The sequence below is a fragment of the Amblyomma maculatum genome, chromosome 3 (genome assembly GCF_055883805.1).
Source record: "Amblyomma maculatum isolate TAMU_Amacu chromosome 3, ASM5588380v1, whole genome shotgun sequence".
NCBI classification, from domain to species: Eukaryota; Metazoa; Arthropoda; class Arachnida; order Ixodida; family Ixodidae; genus Amblyomma; species Amblyomma maculatum.
Window position 1 is genome coordinate 59,323,652 of NC_139346.1, and position 14,468 is coordinate 59,338,119.

Genomic DNA, 14,468 nt, shown 5'->3' on the forward strand with positions numbered 1-14,468 from the left:
GCAGACAAGCCTACCACAGACGCTGGAGCTGCATCACCTGCCACCCAAAACACTATCTAGGCCCAGGCATCCGAGCAGCTGCGCGCCGCACGCGCTGCAGCACATAGGTCACGACAGCAGCCGCCACTACCGACTGAAGACTACAAGGTGATTTTCCGCTCCCATGGAGGACTTCATCTCACCTCGGTACCGTCACGACAGCTCCGCGTCTCAATCTTAAACGCCACCGCTTCACTCCAGGAGCCCACCCGCACCCAGCTACGGATTCGTCCCACCAATAACAAGGCACAATGAGCACGCCACACCAGGCCGACGCATTTATGCTGGTGCAAATCAAAGCAGGTGTTTGCGTGTTTTCTGCGACACCACGGACCCCGAGCACCCACGCTCAGCCGTGCGTGGCATCGCCGTGTTTGGGGAAAAGGGGATCCTGGTGGTAGAGCCGATGCCGAGTGTTTGGACCTTTAAGGCCCCTCGGCGGAGGCAACACACCACTTTGGCCCACGCTTCCCATAGACGGCACCTCCGGGCTGACCCACCCGGGGGGAACCGGCAGTCGCCTTTTCCTATCCTCCCCTCCATCTTTCACTTTCCTATCTGCTATCCTACAGCTCTCCTGTCTTCTTCTCTCTTGGATTCTTCCTTCTTCCAGGCGGCTAGGGTTAACCGTGTGTGGTGTAACTACCCTAAGTTACCCATATTAGGTTATAGTTACTGTGTACAGCTGACGAGATTAGGACTTATTTATTTAACTCCTGCCCCGTCCCCTTGTTGGGCTCGATGGTGGGTGGCTGGCACTGTGACCGAACAGCATACTTACTTTATGGCTTCTTCAAGACAAAATGATCGCCAAACAAAGAAAAGGCGGACCGAAGTAACCTCTCAATTCTTTAATGAAAAACTAGAAATATTCCCCAAGTTCCACGTTATCCACAGTGAAAAACCAGAAAAGCCAGCCCGCATGGTGTCTCCCTTCATCGTGTCCAAGTCTCTCACACAAGCCCTGGGTCCAGGATACAAAGTATCCAAGCTGGGCAGTGGGGACCTCCTGCTTGAAGTCAAAGACAAAACTCAATATGACAACATTCCAAAGCTTGAGTCGTTTGGGGACATCCTAATTGTAGTGTCTATGCACACATCATTAAATACTGTCCATGGCGTAATATCTGAGAGATATTTCTTGAACCTCACAGAAGAAGAAATGCTTGAGGGGCTTAAAGAACAGCATGTAACCAATGTCCACAGAATAAAAATAAGAAAAGATGACAAAGAAATACCCACTAAGCACCTTGTCCTAACTTTTGCCACCTCCACACTCCCCGAATTTATTGAAGTAGGATATATCAAAGTGACTGTGCGACATTATATCCCGAACCCCAGACGCTGTTTCAATTGTCAACGCTTCGGTCATGGCTCACAGAGCTGCCGTGGCCGTCCAAAATGTGCAAGATGTGCTGGAAATGACCACACCTCTGAAAACTGTGCACCTGTGCCACGTTGCGCCAACTGCGATGGGGAGCACCCTGCCTACTCCAGATCATGCCAAACTTGGAAAAATGAAAAGGAAATCATAGCCATAAAAACAATAGAAAACATCAGCTTCAAAGAAGCGCGCGAAAAACTGAAAAAGAAAAACCCATTAGTTTTTACAGCTAAGGCAGACTACTCCAAGGTGGCGCGTGGGAGCGACACGCCACGCTTGAATCTGGCTCCTGTCCAAGCAATGCCTCAGACAGGACCACCCCCGCCCCAGGCAGGGACAGCGAAAGCTTCCTTGCCATCTGCAAAACAGGGCCTACCGGTCTCACAACCGCCAGCCCAAAAGGCTTCCCTTCAGAAGAAGCCTGAAACACAAGCAGCCGCAGCTGACCAGCGGACGTCCAGCGCCTCTGAGGAAGCGATGGACACTAGTCTTAGTTCGCCGCCGCTTCTGCGCCGGCACAACTCCCTTGAAAAGAAAAAAAGGGACAAACCCCGAATAACGGGCCCTGAGAGACCCGAAACCTAAATTTTTAACTCTCAACAAAATCCACCCAATATGGCGTTCCTCATTCACTGGAACTGTCGAGGTCTAATTAACAACTATAGTGATGTAAAAGATCTCTTAAACACGTTCTCTCCATTCGTCATCTGTTTACAAGAAACAAACCTAGGACCTGAATATAAAAACATTCTAAAAAATTATAAAGTCTTTCGGTGTGACCTGGAGCAGTCTGGTAGATTATCAGGAGGTGTCGCTATTGTTATCCAGAGTGGTGTTGCAACCAGACAAACCAAGCTCAAAACTAACTACGAAGCCGTAGCTGTTACCACTTTGCTTTTTAAAACGATAACGATATGCTGCTTATATCTTCAACTTCATTCACCAGTAAACCTCCATGACTTAGAGGAGCTTTTAGACCAGCTGCCAGAGCCTTATCTGGCAGTTGGTAATTTTAATGCCCATTCATCTTTTTGGGGCAGTGAATTAACAGATACTAGAGGCCGCATATTAGAAGATTTTGTATTATGTAACAACATATGTTTGCTGAACACCGGAAAGCAAACATACTGCTCACTAATGTCTGGAAAAATGAGCTGTTTAGATCTATCCCTCTGCTCGCCATCGATTTTTAATTATTTTAAATGGGACGTGATAGACAATCCGTATGGAAGTGATCATCTACCTGTTGTTATTGAGCTTTTATCTTCTCCATCAATCATCCCTTCTAAACCACGTCGCTGGAAGCTCCACCTAGCCGACTGGTCATTGTTCAAATCTGAAGCCAATTTAGAAAAGATTTTTTCAGACAGCCTCAGTGTAGATTAATTAAATGAGCTTTTCACGACCCGTATCCTTGCTGCTGCTCACCTTGCTATCCCCCATTTCTCGGGCAAAATACAACCAAATAATAAACTGTGGTACACACAGGAATGTAAGGAAGCAAAAAAACAACAAAATAAAGCCTGGGGTGTCTTTCGCAGGTACCCAACGCACGAGAACCTAATGAACTTTAAGAAAGCAAGAGCAAAAGCAAGATATATTCGTCGCAGCGCAGAGAAAACATCTTGGAAAAACTATGTTTCATCTATAAACAGTTCCATCACATCCAAAAAGGTATGGGAACAAGTTCGCAAACTAGATGGTACCTACTCCCCCTACACAGTCCCTCTCCTAACCCCTCCAGGTGTGCAAACTAGCTTGCAGGAGCAGGCAGATATACTCGGTGAGCATTTCTGCAGAGTGTCTAGCTCTAACCACTACACAGAATCATTCTTAAGATATAAAGTCACAGCTGAAAAACAGAAACTCCCAACTAGCGGTGCCAGCAACGAACTGATTAACAGTTTAATCACAATACAAGAAATTCATAGAGTTCTATCTACTGGCAAAAAGACTGCCCCAGGCCCCGATGAGATACATTATTAAATATTGTCCCACCTCTCTGAGCCATCTGTAGAAGCCCTTCTAAAGTTTTTCAAAAAGATATGGGTAGTAGGACAGATACCGGAGGCGTGGAAAAAAGCTCTTGTTGTACCATTTTTGAAGCATGGCAAACCACCAACTTCGGCCAGCAGTTATAGGCCAATATCATTAACTAGCTGTCTGGAAAAATTATGAGAGTATTCTTAATATTAGATTAGTGTTTATCCTAGAATCCCAAGAGCTTCTGGATATTCATCAGTGTGGTTTTAAGAAGGCATGTTGTACAACTGACCATCCTGTCCGTCTGGAAAATACCGTCAGAGAAGCATTCATACACAGACAGCACTGTCTAGCGGTCTTCTTCGATCCTGAAAAGGCATACGACACAACATGGAGGTTCGGAATATTGCGTGGCCTTGCAGACTTGGGCATCCGTGGGAGAATGCTAAACATCTTGCGTGATTTCCTCTCTAACCACTCATTTAATGTTCGTCTAGGCACAACTATGTCAAAAACATTTATCCAAGAGAATGGCGTACCAAAGGGTGTATTTTAAGTACTACATTGTTTGTTGTAAAAATGAATAGTATAAGTAAAGCAATTCCAGAGTCTGTTATGTATTGACTCTACGTTGATGATTTGCAAATTGCCTGTACATCATCCAACATATCATCCTGTGAGAGGCAAATACAGATAACATTGAATAAGTTAGCTACATGGGCAGACAGGAATGGGTTTAAATTTTCCCCTCAAAAAACAGTAGCTCTTCTTTTTTCACTGAAGAGAGGCCTACAGACAGATCCAGCTTTATACCTAAATGAAGCTGAACTGCCAGTAAAAAATAAACACAAATTTTTAGGTATAACTTTTGATAAAAAATTAACATTCCTGCCTCACATAACTAACCTTTAGAAGAAAGCTTCTAAGTCCCTCAACATACTCAAAGTTCTCTCAAAGAAGCACTGGGAATCCGATCGAACATGCCTTTTACACATTTACCGCTCTCTTGTACGCTCCAGTTTAGATTACGGTTGTATTGTGTATGGCTCCGCGAGGTCATCATATCTAAAGCGATGAGACCCAATACATAACCTCGGCTTACGTCTTTCTAGTGGTGCATACAGAACATCCCCCATTAAAAGCATCTATGTAGAAACAAATGAACCACCCCTTGCCGACAGGAGGAGCATGCTTACATGTGAATACATACTCAGGATAAGATCTTTACCAAAACATCTCTGTTTCCCCTTAGTTACAAAGTGCCCTTCCAGAACACTGTTCATAAACAAACCCCATGCTATCAGGCGTTTACTACTCCGCTTTGAAGAAATATGCCAAGATTTAGGAATACTGGATGCACTTCCAACTGTAGCCCAGAGACAGTATCCATTTCCGCCCTGGTACAGCCTTCCTTCTACATGTGACCTCACACTGACAGCCTTCCGAAAAAATCAAACAGCGCACGAACACATATTACAGGAATACCTAGCACTACGAGAGAAGTATATCAACTTCACAGAATTTTTCACAGATGGATCAAAAACAGCAAATTATGTTGGATGTGCTGTCGTGCAAGGCAACAGAGAAAAAGTTGTAAGGCTACCTAACAGTGCCTCAATATTTACTGCAGAATGTTACGCTGTTAATGTAGCTGTAAATAAAATTATGCAACAGAACTGTGAAAAGAGCATAATATATACCGATTCTTTAAGTGTGCTTACGGCATTACATTCCGAAAATGCAGTCGAGCCTATAGTAGGGAACATCATTCACGGCATAGAAAAAATCACAACGCAAGGCCAAACCATAATCTTTTGCTGGGTTCCTAGCCATGTTAGGATAGATGGTAACGAAGTAGCCGACTCATGTGCTGCACAAGCTCGAACTAAGAAAATAAAGAAAATACCAATTCCCTACAAGGATTGTATTAACTTAGTAAAAAGAAGCCTGATAGATAAATGGCAGAAAAAATGGAATAACGAAGAGCAAAATAAACTACACACAGTAAAACCCATAGTAGGAGAATGGAAATCATGTACACAGAACAAACGCTTCAGTGAGGTGATTTTGTGCCGTCTTCGAATCGGACATACACACTTGACACACAGTTTCTTACTGAGAAAAGAGCAAAAACCATTATGCAAAGAATGTGGAGGTGAGCTCACCGTGAACCACATTTTGATCTCGTGCACAGAACTTGAACAGTTAAGGAAAAAATATTTTACTCCATTCTATAATGAACGCATCCCATTCCACCCCTGTTTACTATTAGAAGACAACACGCTTGTTGAAATTTCATCTGTTTTTAGTTTTCTTAAAGAGTTAGGGATTCTAAATCAGCTGTAATTTTCTAAACTTTTCATTTTTACTCATAAAGAAGCTCAGCAACCTAGTGTTTGGCGCATGATGGCCATAGTAGCCTATGTGCCAAAAAACCCAACCCAACCCAACCCAATAATTACCAAGGCACCGACTATGCCGTAGCAGCCTACATGGCTCCACCAGACGGCGCGGTGATAGGGGTGATCTCGAATGCCTACTGGAATGAAACCCCCAGGCAGCTACTGGAAGATCTCGTGAACAGCAATCCCCGTGCTCCAATAGTAGACGCTCGACACATGGGTGCCACTCGATCAATATTAATTACCTTTCGAGAAGAACCGGTTCCTGGCACAATTCTTTATGGCGGGGGACTCCACCGGTGCACCGCTTACAGAAGCCACATGGACGCTTGTATTAACTGCAGACAACCAGGCCACAGGACAGGTGTGTGCATGCAGCCACGTATGAACAACTGCCCGAGGTGTGGCAAACCGCATCCCAAGGAGACTATCCCTTCCGGCACTCCTGAATGTATATTATACGGAGAAGCACACATGACGGGCACGGGGAGATGCAAGGCTAAAGGGCGAAGACCTACAATTAACCCTGCACCTCAACACCTCTTTTCTAAAGACAAGCCGCCCGGAGACGATACTTGGAAGGCAGAACTCAACGCCACTCGCTCCACGTCGCTTCGCAAAGGAGAACGCACAAAGGACTCACGGAATATGTCATGGGCCGACCAAGCAACTGGAGTCATCTCCAAAAAAACGCGCAACCCAACCTCCCCAGAAAGATTCACGCGACGAGGAACTCAGGGCCCTGCGGGTAGAGGTAAGCCGCCTTTCCTCCCTCATGCAGACCCCACACCAACCCTCCTCATCCGCCCTCCTTTCCTAAGCCGTACCTCCCGTACCTCCCGCCTTCTCTCCAACATCCCCAGCCACGCAACCGCCCCCCAAAAAGAAACATACATCAGAACCCCCACCAATCACACACGACGGCCTTGAGAAAGTTGAGGCAAAATTGGAAGCAAAGCTAAAGGCTGTAGAAGCCCGGATAGATTCCAAAATCCACTGGCTCTTTACCCAACTCGAGAACAAAATTGACTCGATGTTCTCACGCCTGGTTCATACGCTCGACATGAGAATGACCTACCTAGACACCCGCCTTAAAACCTTAGAGCACACGCATACAGTCACCCTGAACCACATCAATCTTCACCTACATCCTATTCATCCGTCACAACCACCACCCCCGTCAACGCCTAGCGTAGTTGACTCCCAATCGCTCCACTATGGCAGGGCAGCAACTTAGTTTACCTATTCTCCAGTGGAATTGCCGCGGCTTCCGGGGCTAGCGCGCGCCTTTCCATTTACACGTTCCTACCCTCTCCCCGCCACCCCAAATCATCCTTCTCCAGGATACGGCCACTAGGGCATCACTGTCTAGTTTTATGCCCTACCACTCAGATGCCACGGACAAACCCAGTGTGTCCACGCTTGTTCACCGTTCAATCACCCACCAATCACATACCATTACGTCAGACATGCCCTGCGTAATCACGGAAATCATTCATCACGCACACACAGTACCCTCCATCTTCATTGCGAATATATACCACCCCTATCCCATCCAATGTCTTCCCTGGAGACGCTCTTGCGAGACCTCCACCGACTCGCTGGCAGGCACCCTCTCCTCATCGGAGGAAACTTCACTGCGAGCACACCGACTGGAGCTGCAGCTATAATACGGACCGTGGTCAACGCCTCTGGTCCCTGGTCCAAGAGCTGCGCCTCACTAAACACAACAATTTCCACACACCCAAGCGAATCGGCACCAGCGTCACCATGGACAACAGTCCGGACCTGACGCTCAGTCGCTTTCTCGGTGGCGTCACCTGGACAAGAACACCACACACACTGGGAAGCGATCACTACATCATTAACATATCGCTCCCTTATAAACAATCCCGCTACCCACACATAACCCACAAACTGGTGAACTGGGAAGCCATCCGTGCATTGCGGAAGGACGACTCAAACACACCTATCACGGAAATCGTAGAATGGTTAGTATCACTTATGACCGATGTCCAACACAATACCCGGCTAATTGCAACCACAAAGGACACCGCCACCCTAAATTCCCGCCTCGCTCACCTCTGGGAGGCGTACCACAGCCTACTGGAGCATTGGAAATGCAACAAGTTAAACAGAATGCTTAAAAAGTTAGTGGCCACATTCCAGATGCAGATACAACAGCATGCAGAGGAGGTCTGCCGCTCTAATTGGGGGCACGTTTGCAACAGATTCGCCGGCAAATTGTCCACCAAGCGAGCTTTGCAACTTTTGAGGCATCTCATAGATCCCACACAGTCCAGGTCCGCTACACAACACCATGTTACACGCATCGTAGAAACACACAACAGCCACCCAGATGCTTTCCTTGACACACTTCAGCGGACATACAGCTCACCCGGCACATCTGACCCCATGCTCCACAACTCAGGAAAACCTAACCCGGAACTTGATGCTGATATTTCAGAAGCGGAGGTAAGAGTGGCCCTCCTGACTCTCCGCACGAATCCAGCACCGAGACTTGACAAAATTTCCAATTCTATACTCCGCAATCTGGATGACAAATCAATCGCACAGATTACAGACTACTTCAACAAATGCTAGACGGAGGGCACCCTCCCCCGGTCCTGGCGACACGCCAAAATAATATTTATACCAAAACCTAACAAGCCCCTTAAACTAGAAAACCTGCGCCCAATCTCGCTCACCTCGTGTCTCGGGAAACTTTTCGAGCACGTGGCACTTGCGAGATTGCCACTTCACATGGCGGACAACGACCTTTACCCACAAAGCATGGTGGGCTTCCACCCCCATCTCCCCGCTCAGGAAGCCCTGCTGCAGCTCACTCACGACATCTTCGACCCGGCTATTCCGGGCCACACAAAGACAGTCCTGGCTTTGGATCTGTCCAGAGCCTTTGATCGCGTCTACATTAGGCGATCATGACTTCCCTTTCTCCCCTGAACATAGGTGTACGGATGTACACTTACATTCAGGCTTGTTTAACGGACCACATGGCTGAGGTTCATTGTGGGCCCCTTGCCTCCCCACCCTACACCCTCAGAAGCGTCGGTACTCCACACGGGTCCGTCCTCTCTCCTTTCCTATTCAACGCCACCCTCATTCCTCTCGCCCAGAAAATGTCCACAATACCTCATCTCAGACACACCCTTTAAGCGGACATCACACTGTAGACCGCACACGGTAGCGATGGCGACATAAAGGATACCTTACAAAGCGCACATTACTCATACAAGAACACGCCAAGAGCATCAGACTTTCATGCTTCCCAGAGAAGTCTGAACTACTCATACTTTGCCCCACGACCCGCGGATGCCCCACCACACCCATTGTTATTGAAATCGATGGTCGTCCCATCTCAGAGGTGAATACGCTCCGGGTTCTGGGACTTCACATCCAGAACAGCGGCAAGAACACCTTAACTCTCAAGAAACTAAAGCAGGTGACAGGCGCGATATCGCACCTCATCCGCCGAGTTTCAGGCCATCACAGAGGCATGAAGTAGAACCACCTACGTCGTCTAATTCACGCCTTCGTCCTCAGCCGTTTCTTATACACAGTCCCCTAACTCCGACTCAACAAACAGGCAGTAAACGGACGCCTTGGACGCCATGTTGCGCACGGCGTTCAAGACGGCCCTACATCTCCCAATCAACGCTTCCACAGAACGCCTTCTACAGCTTGGCCTCCACAACACAATTGGGGAGCTTGAGAAGGCTCATCGCCAAGCGCAATACTTGCGTCTTATCAAGACCTCCATCGGTCGCCATATCCTGGAAACTTTAGGCATTCGCGTCCCAGCAAATGACCCTATCCTCCTTCCTATACATCGCCCCCTTCACCGAGACCTTCTCATCAAGCCTCTCCCTCGCAACATGCACCCCCAGTATAACGAGCAACGCCGCCGAGCCCGAGCTAAGGCGCTCCACAAATACTACGGCTCCGAAACGAACGCCGTATGGGTGGACGCCTCATGCATAAATGAGGAAGCGGTATTGGCCATCACCAATTCCTTCCTGCAACCTCTTGCTACTGTCCCCCTTCCCTCGGTCACCTCCTCGAAGGCAGGTGAGGAAGCAGCCTTCGCCTACGCTCTTGCACACACTGAAGCACGCTACATAAGTTCTGACTTTAAAACTGCGATACTAAATTTTGCGCGTGGTAGAGTTCACGTTTCTGCGTTCAGCATACTGAGCTCGCCCGCCGCCAACCCGCCCCAATATGTGAGCTGATATGAGTGCCTGCGCACTCCGGGAATTCCGGTAACGAGGCCGCCAATGCGTTAGCCCGAGGTTCTTTAAACCGGGCGCCGGCGGCCTCCGATCCGGGATTCACGCGTGATCGATTGCACTCCTTCAGTGAGCTAACTCATGCCTATCGAGCCGACGACTTCTCTATCCTCCATCTCATCCATCTCTAGATAACTACTACCAGACGCTCTGGCGACGACTGCAGACGCGCACCCTCCCGTCCCCTTATAGTGCGTCTCGCTGCCACCACACCCTCACCGATCCCACCTGCACCCTTTGCAACCCCACCACCACCTTCGCCCACATCTTGTTCCAATGCCCGGCTGATCTTCACCCGCGGAGTCTAGAGCACCTTACCACCTGGGAGGATTGGGAGACCCTGCTGCACTCTGAGGACCCGGTTCGGCAGAAGATCGCCAAAGACTGGGCTGCCGACGTCATGAACCATATGAACATGAACGTTCCTCCTCTGTTTATTAATAAAGTTATTACTGCTACTACACATTCAAATTTAGGTGTGGCCTGGGTCAAATTGGCGGCCGCCTGTTGTCCGTGGCAGGTAGTCGTTGGTTTACTTTTAGTTCAATTTACCGTGGCAGGTGGATTTTCACTGGTAGTTTTAAGGCGTTTTTTTTTTCGCACATAACAGACTTCCACAAACGACGCACTCGGTGCTAGCACCCGAAATATTCATTACGCGGAACAACCGAGTAGGCAGCTCGACTTTTGCCAGGTTCAGATTCAGCTTAAGGTGGAGGTGATTGCAGGTGGGATTAGCCTTGCGGGTTCTGCCGTAAGTCCCTGTTATCTTTTCCTCAGCATATTTTTGTTTCCACCAAGCTTCCTAAAATGAACTCAGATTTGGTTTGGCACAGGAAAAAGTGTTCGAGACACTAGCAATGGAAGGCTCCAGAAAAAGGTTTCTTTTTTGTTTCACAAACTGCTATCGCATCGTCTAGTCTTCTATCTTCGCATTGACACTGAACACCAAGCGAAGTAATGAGACGCTAATTATTTTTGTGCCTTACTAATGTCATTAGAATAATTGCAAAAGTAAATTTCGTTTACCGCTATCGAGACTTTACTGTTACAGTATGTATATTTTCTTTTCGCTAAAACTCCATCTCTTTGAAAAATTTTTAAGTGTTTTCAACTCCCATGACAACGGCAAAGGAAACAACACAATGTTTGCTTTCAGGGTTCTGTAAAACGCTCCCAAGTCAGCCAGGGTCACTGCGGTAAACAACGCTCCTTTCTTCGCGAAAAAAAAAACAGAACAAAGCAACAATCGAACTCCATAGGAACGATAACGACATCAATGCATCAAAGCAATGCCGCCAAGTAATGTTTACTCGGAGGAAGCTAAGTATACGAGAAAATAATGGCGGCATACGAATGATTTCAGGCTACATAGAACCGGTGGCGTTTAGCAGATGCATGTATTCTCATCGCAGCATAAAATGTGAAAGAAACACAAAGCGTCGGCATAGTAACCACCTGGGGCTTACAGCAAAGCAAACAATACATCGATTGTGTCGCCTACTTTTCGGAACACGCCAGGAGACACTAAGTCCTTGAACTTGTACGCTTTTGGTGGGCAAACACAAACACTTAACTTTGTATTTTTTAGAAACCTTTCTGGCATCGTCGTTTGGTTAATTTACGGTTTGTTTCATAGAAAAAATGACGGGTTGCTCAGCCTAATTGCTTTCATTTGAATTGAAGAATTTTTATGCCATAAACGAATTCAATTCCATGACACTGGATTTGCACGCTACAATCGTTATCATGTGCCTTGCTGAGAATTGATATTGTTTTTCGTTTCTTATATAATCTACCCAACTTTAAAGCCCCAACTCCAAACACACACGCGTAATGCGTTGCCGCCCACCGTGGTCGCGCGCTTAAGCCAAAGCCGATCTGCGCGCGCGCACGGCACCTGACGGGAGTATTGTGAATGCTGACACTCCGATCTGTCCTGCCAGATATTTGGCGCGTGAGTGCGCGCTGCATGCGTAAGAAACTAGCGACAAGGTTACAAAAACAGGAGGGGACTTTCGCAACTGCCCCCTACTCTTTTCTTGTCTTCAAAACTATTTAGCTCACCCTGCCCTTTTCCTTCACAGAATGGGCACCCTTTCATTTTCCCCTGCTCTTTCTTTACGTTTCGCAGTCCGCGCGAGAGCCTGAGGGAGCCAGTAGCAGGGCCATAGAGATGCAGTCCCTTCGACTGGTATTGTGACGCCGGCGCTGGCCTCGCGGCGCGTGAAAAGTACCTTGGAGACCCCTGAAGTGACATATCGCTTGGCTATACATACATATATATATATATATATTGTTACGGACGACATCAAGGAAGAAAAAGCGGCCAGTGCGCGGACAGGAGCGCTCGCGCTAGGCCCGGCAACATATTCATTAAACGTCACCTCACTGTCATCGACCATCTCTCTGTCCTGTGTTCTCCTGTTTTCATCGGCTTGCCGTATCGTAACATTTGGTTGGAGGTGCTGGTACTTCATCATCACCCCCCCCCCCCCCATCCTGGTCCGGAGCATCAGCGCCCTGCGACTTCTTGCGCCATCGGCGAAAGGTTAGGCACTGCATGGCTGTTCCCCAGCCTGCCGGACCCAGCAAGACCTTGCCGTTACTCCGCCCCGTCCCCCCCACACCGACCACAAGACACGACGAAGTAGAGAGTGCCCGAGACGCCACACATGACCACAAGACACAAGGAGAGACCCGAATGACCTAATGTGACCCCACTGACCTGATGTGCCGACCAAGGACCCTACTACCCAAGACGCCGCTACACTTCAAGACATTCTCCCCTGCCTATGCCATGCGGTGCGTGCCTTGGCCTCCGCCATCGAGTCGTGGTAACGTGTGGCCCGAGAGTGTCCTGCTAAGGTTCATCGCGAATCATCGTGCCGGCAAGCTATTCTATTCTTCCTTCTTCCTCTTCTTTTTCAAGCATCTAGACACGCCCATTATCATGCCATGGAATCATCAACATCGTGCATTTCCTCGTCTACGATCGGGATGATCGCTCGGTCGCCCCGGGTCATGTTACGGACGCCATCAAGGAAGAAAAAGCGGGCAGTGGCGCGGACAGGAGCGCTCGCGCTAGGCCCGGCAACATATTCATTAAACGTCATCTCACTGTCATCGACCATCTCTCTGTCCTGTTTTCGCCTGTTTTCATCGGCTTGCCGTATCGTAACAAGTATATATATATATATATATATATATATATATATATATATATATATATATATATATATATATATATATATACATATATATATACAAGTATATTGATACATGATACTTATATATCTATATGGATACATGCGTTTCCGCCCGCACGCACACCCAGACACAGACATACACACACAAGCACACGCACAGGCGCAGTTGCGCATGTCCTGAATAGTGAATGCAAAGTGTAACTGCCGAGGGTAGCTTCCTAGGGTATGCGGTTGTGTGTGTTTAGGAGCAATTTTCAGTGCTCGTAGGAATATTTTTTCGTAGTATAACCAGATGAGATGTATATTTTGTGTGTTGATCATAGGCGAAGAGTTTGCTATGTTGAGCATATTTTCGTTGTTTTGTTTAACGCTTTCTGGGCTTCAAAAATGATACTTTGTTAGTTTATGAGAGGCTTTTCAGCCTTGCTCTTTTTTGCCTTCTAATTGTTTGGAACACGGAAGCATGTTCCCTCTCGCAAACGTTTTTTTAATGCTAAAGAATTACTTAAACGAAAAGCAAGCGGCTTGCCTGTCTGAGAGATAGCTACAAAAATACATCATCAGTAAAAAAATGAAGGAGTGGCATCTTCAAACTATTGGTATAGCGCACACGACAATCCAGCATCCATGATGCTTCACTTGGATGTATCTAGATCAATCAGTGGCCGAGTCCACAGCCACTTCAAACAACTATGTGCGTGTTGTTCGTCTTTATATACTTGTAATGGCTAGCCGTCATTTGGTTTCAGTTTTTCCTAGTGGCGTTCAAGAGCATGACTTAATCGTTCGTGGTTCAGCATTTCGGCTGGTGTCATGTAATTTGACATTGCACATAACATGCATATGCTTTTCACGTGGGAGGCTGTAGATTGCGACACGGTTCCTAACTTACATTTCTACCTCCGATTTCATCTTTTCCAAGCCAGTTTTCAGGGAATACGGCTCTCAAATGCCGGATGGCGCAAGGCAGGACATGTTAATAACTGAATACACCTATCGTACACAACACTAGCAGGAAGAACTAAAAATAGATATCGAAAAATCTCCGATCAAATACATTCCTCTAAGGTATTTGCATTCATGCACGTAAGCAGTTCTCAGCATCTCAGTCGAACGTTTTATTTTCACACTAAACTTTCCA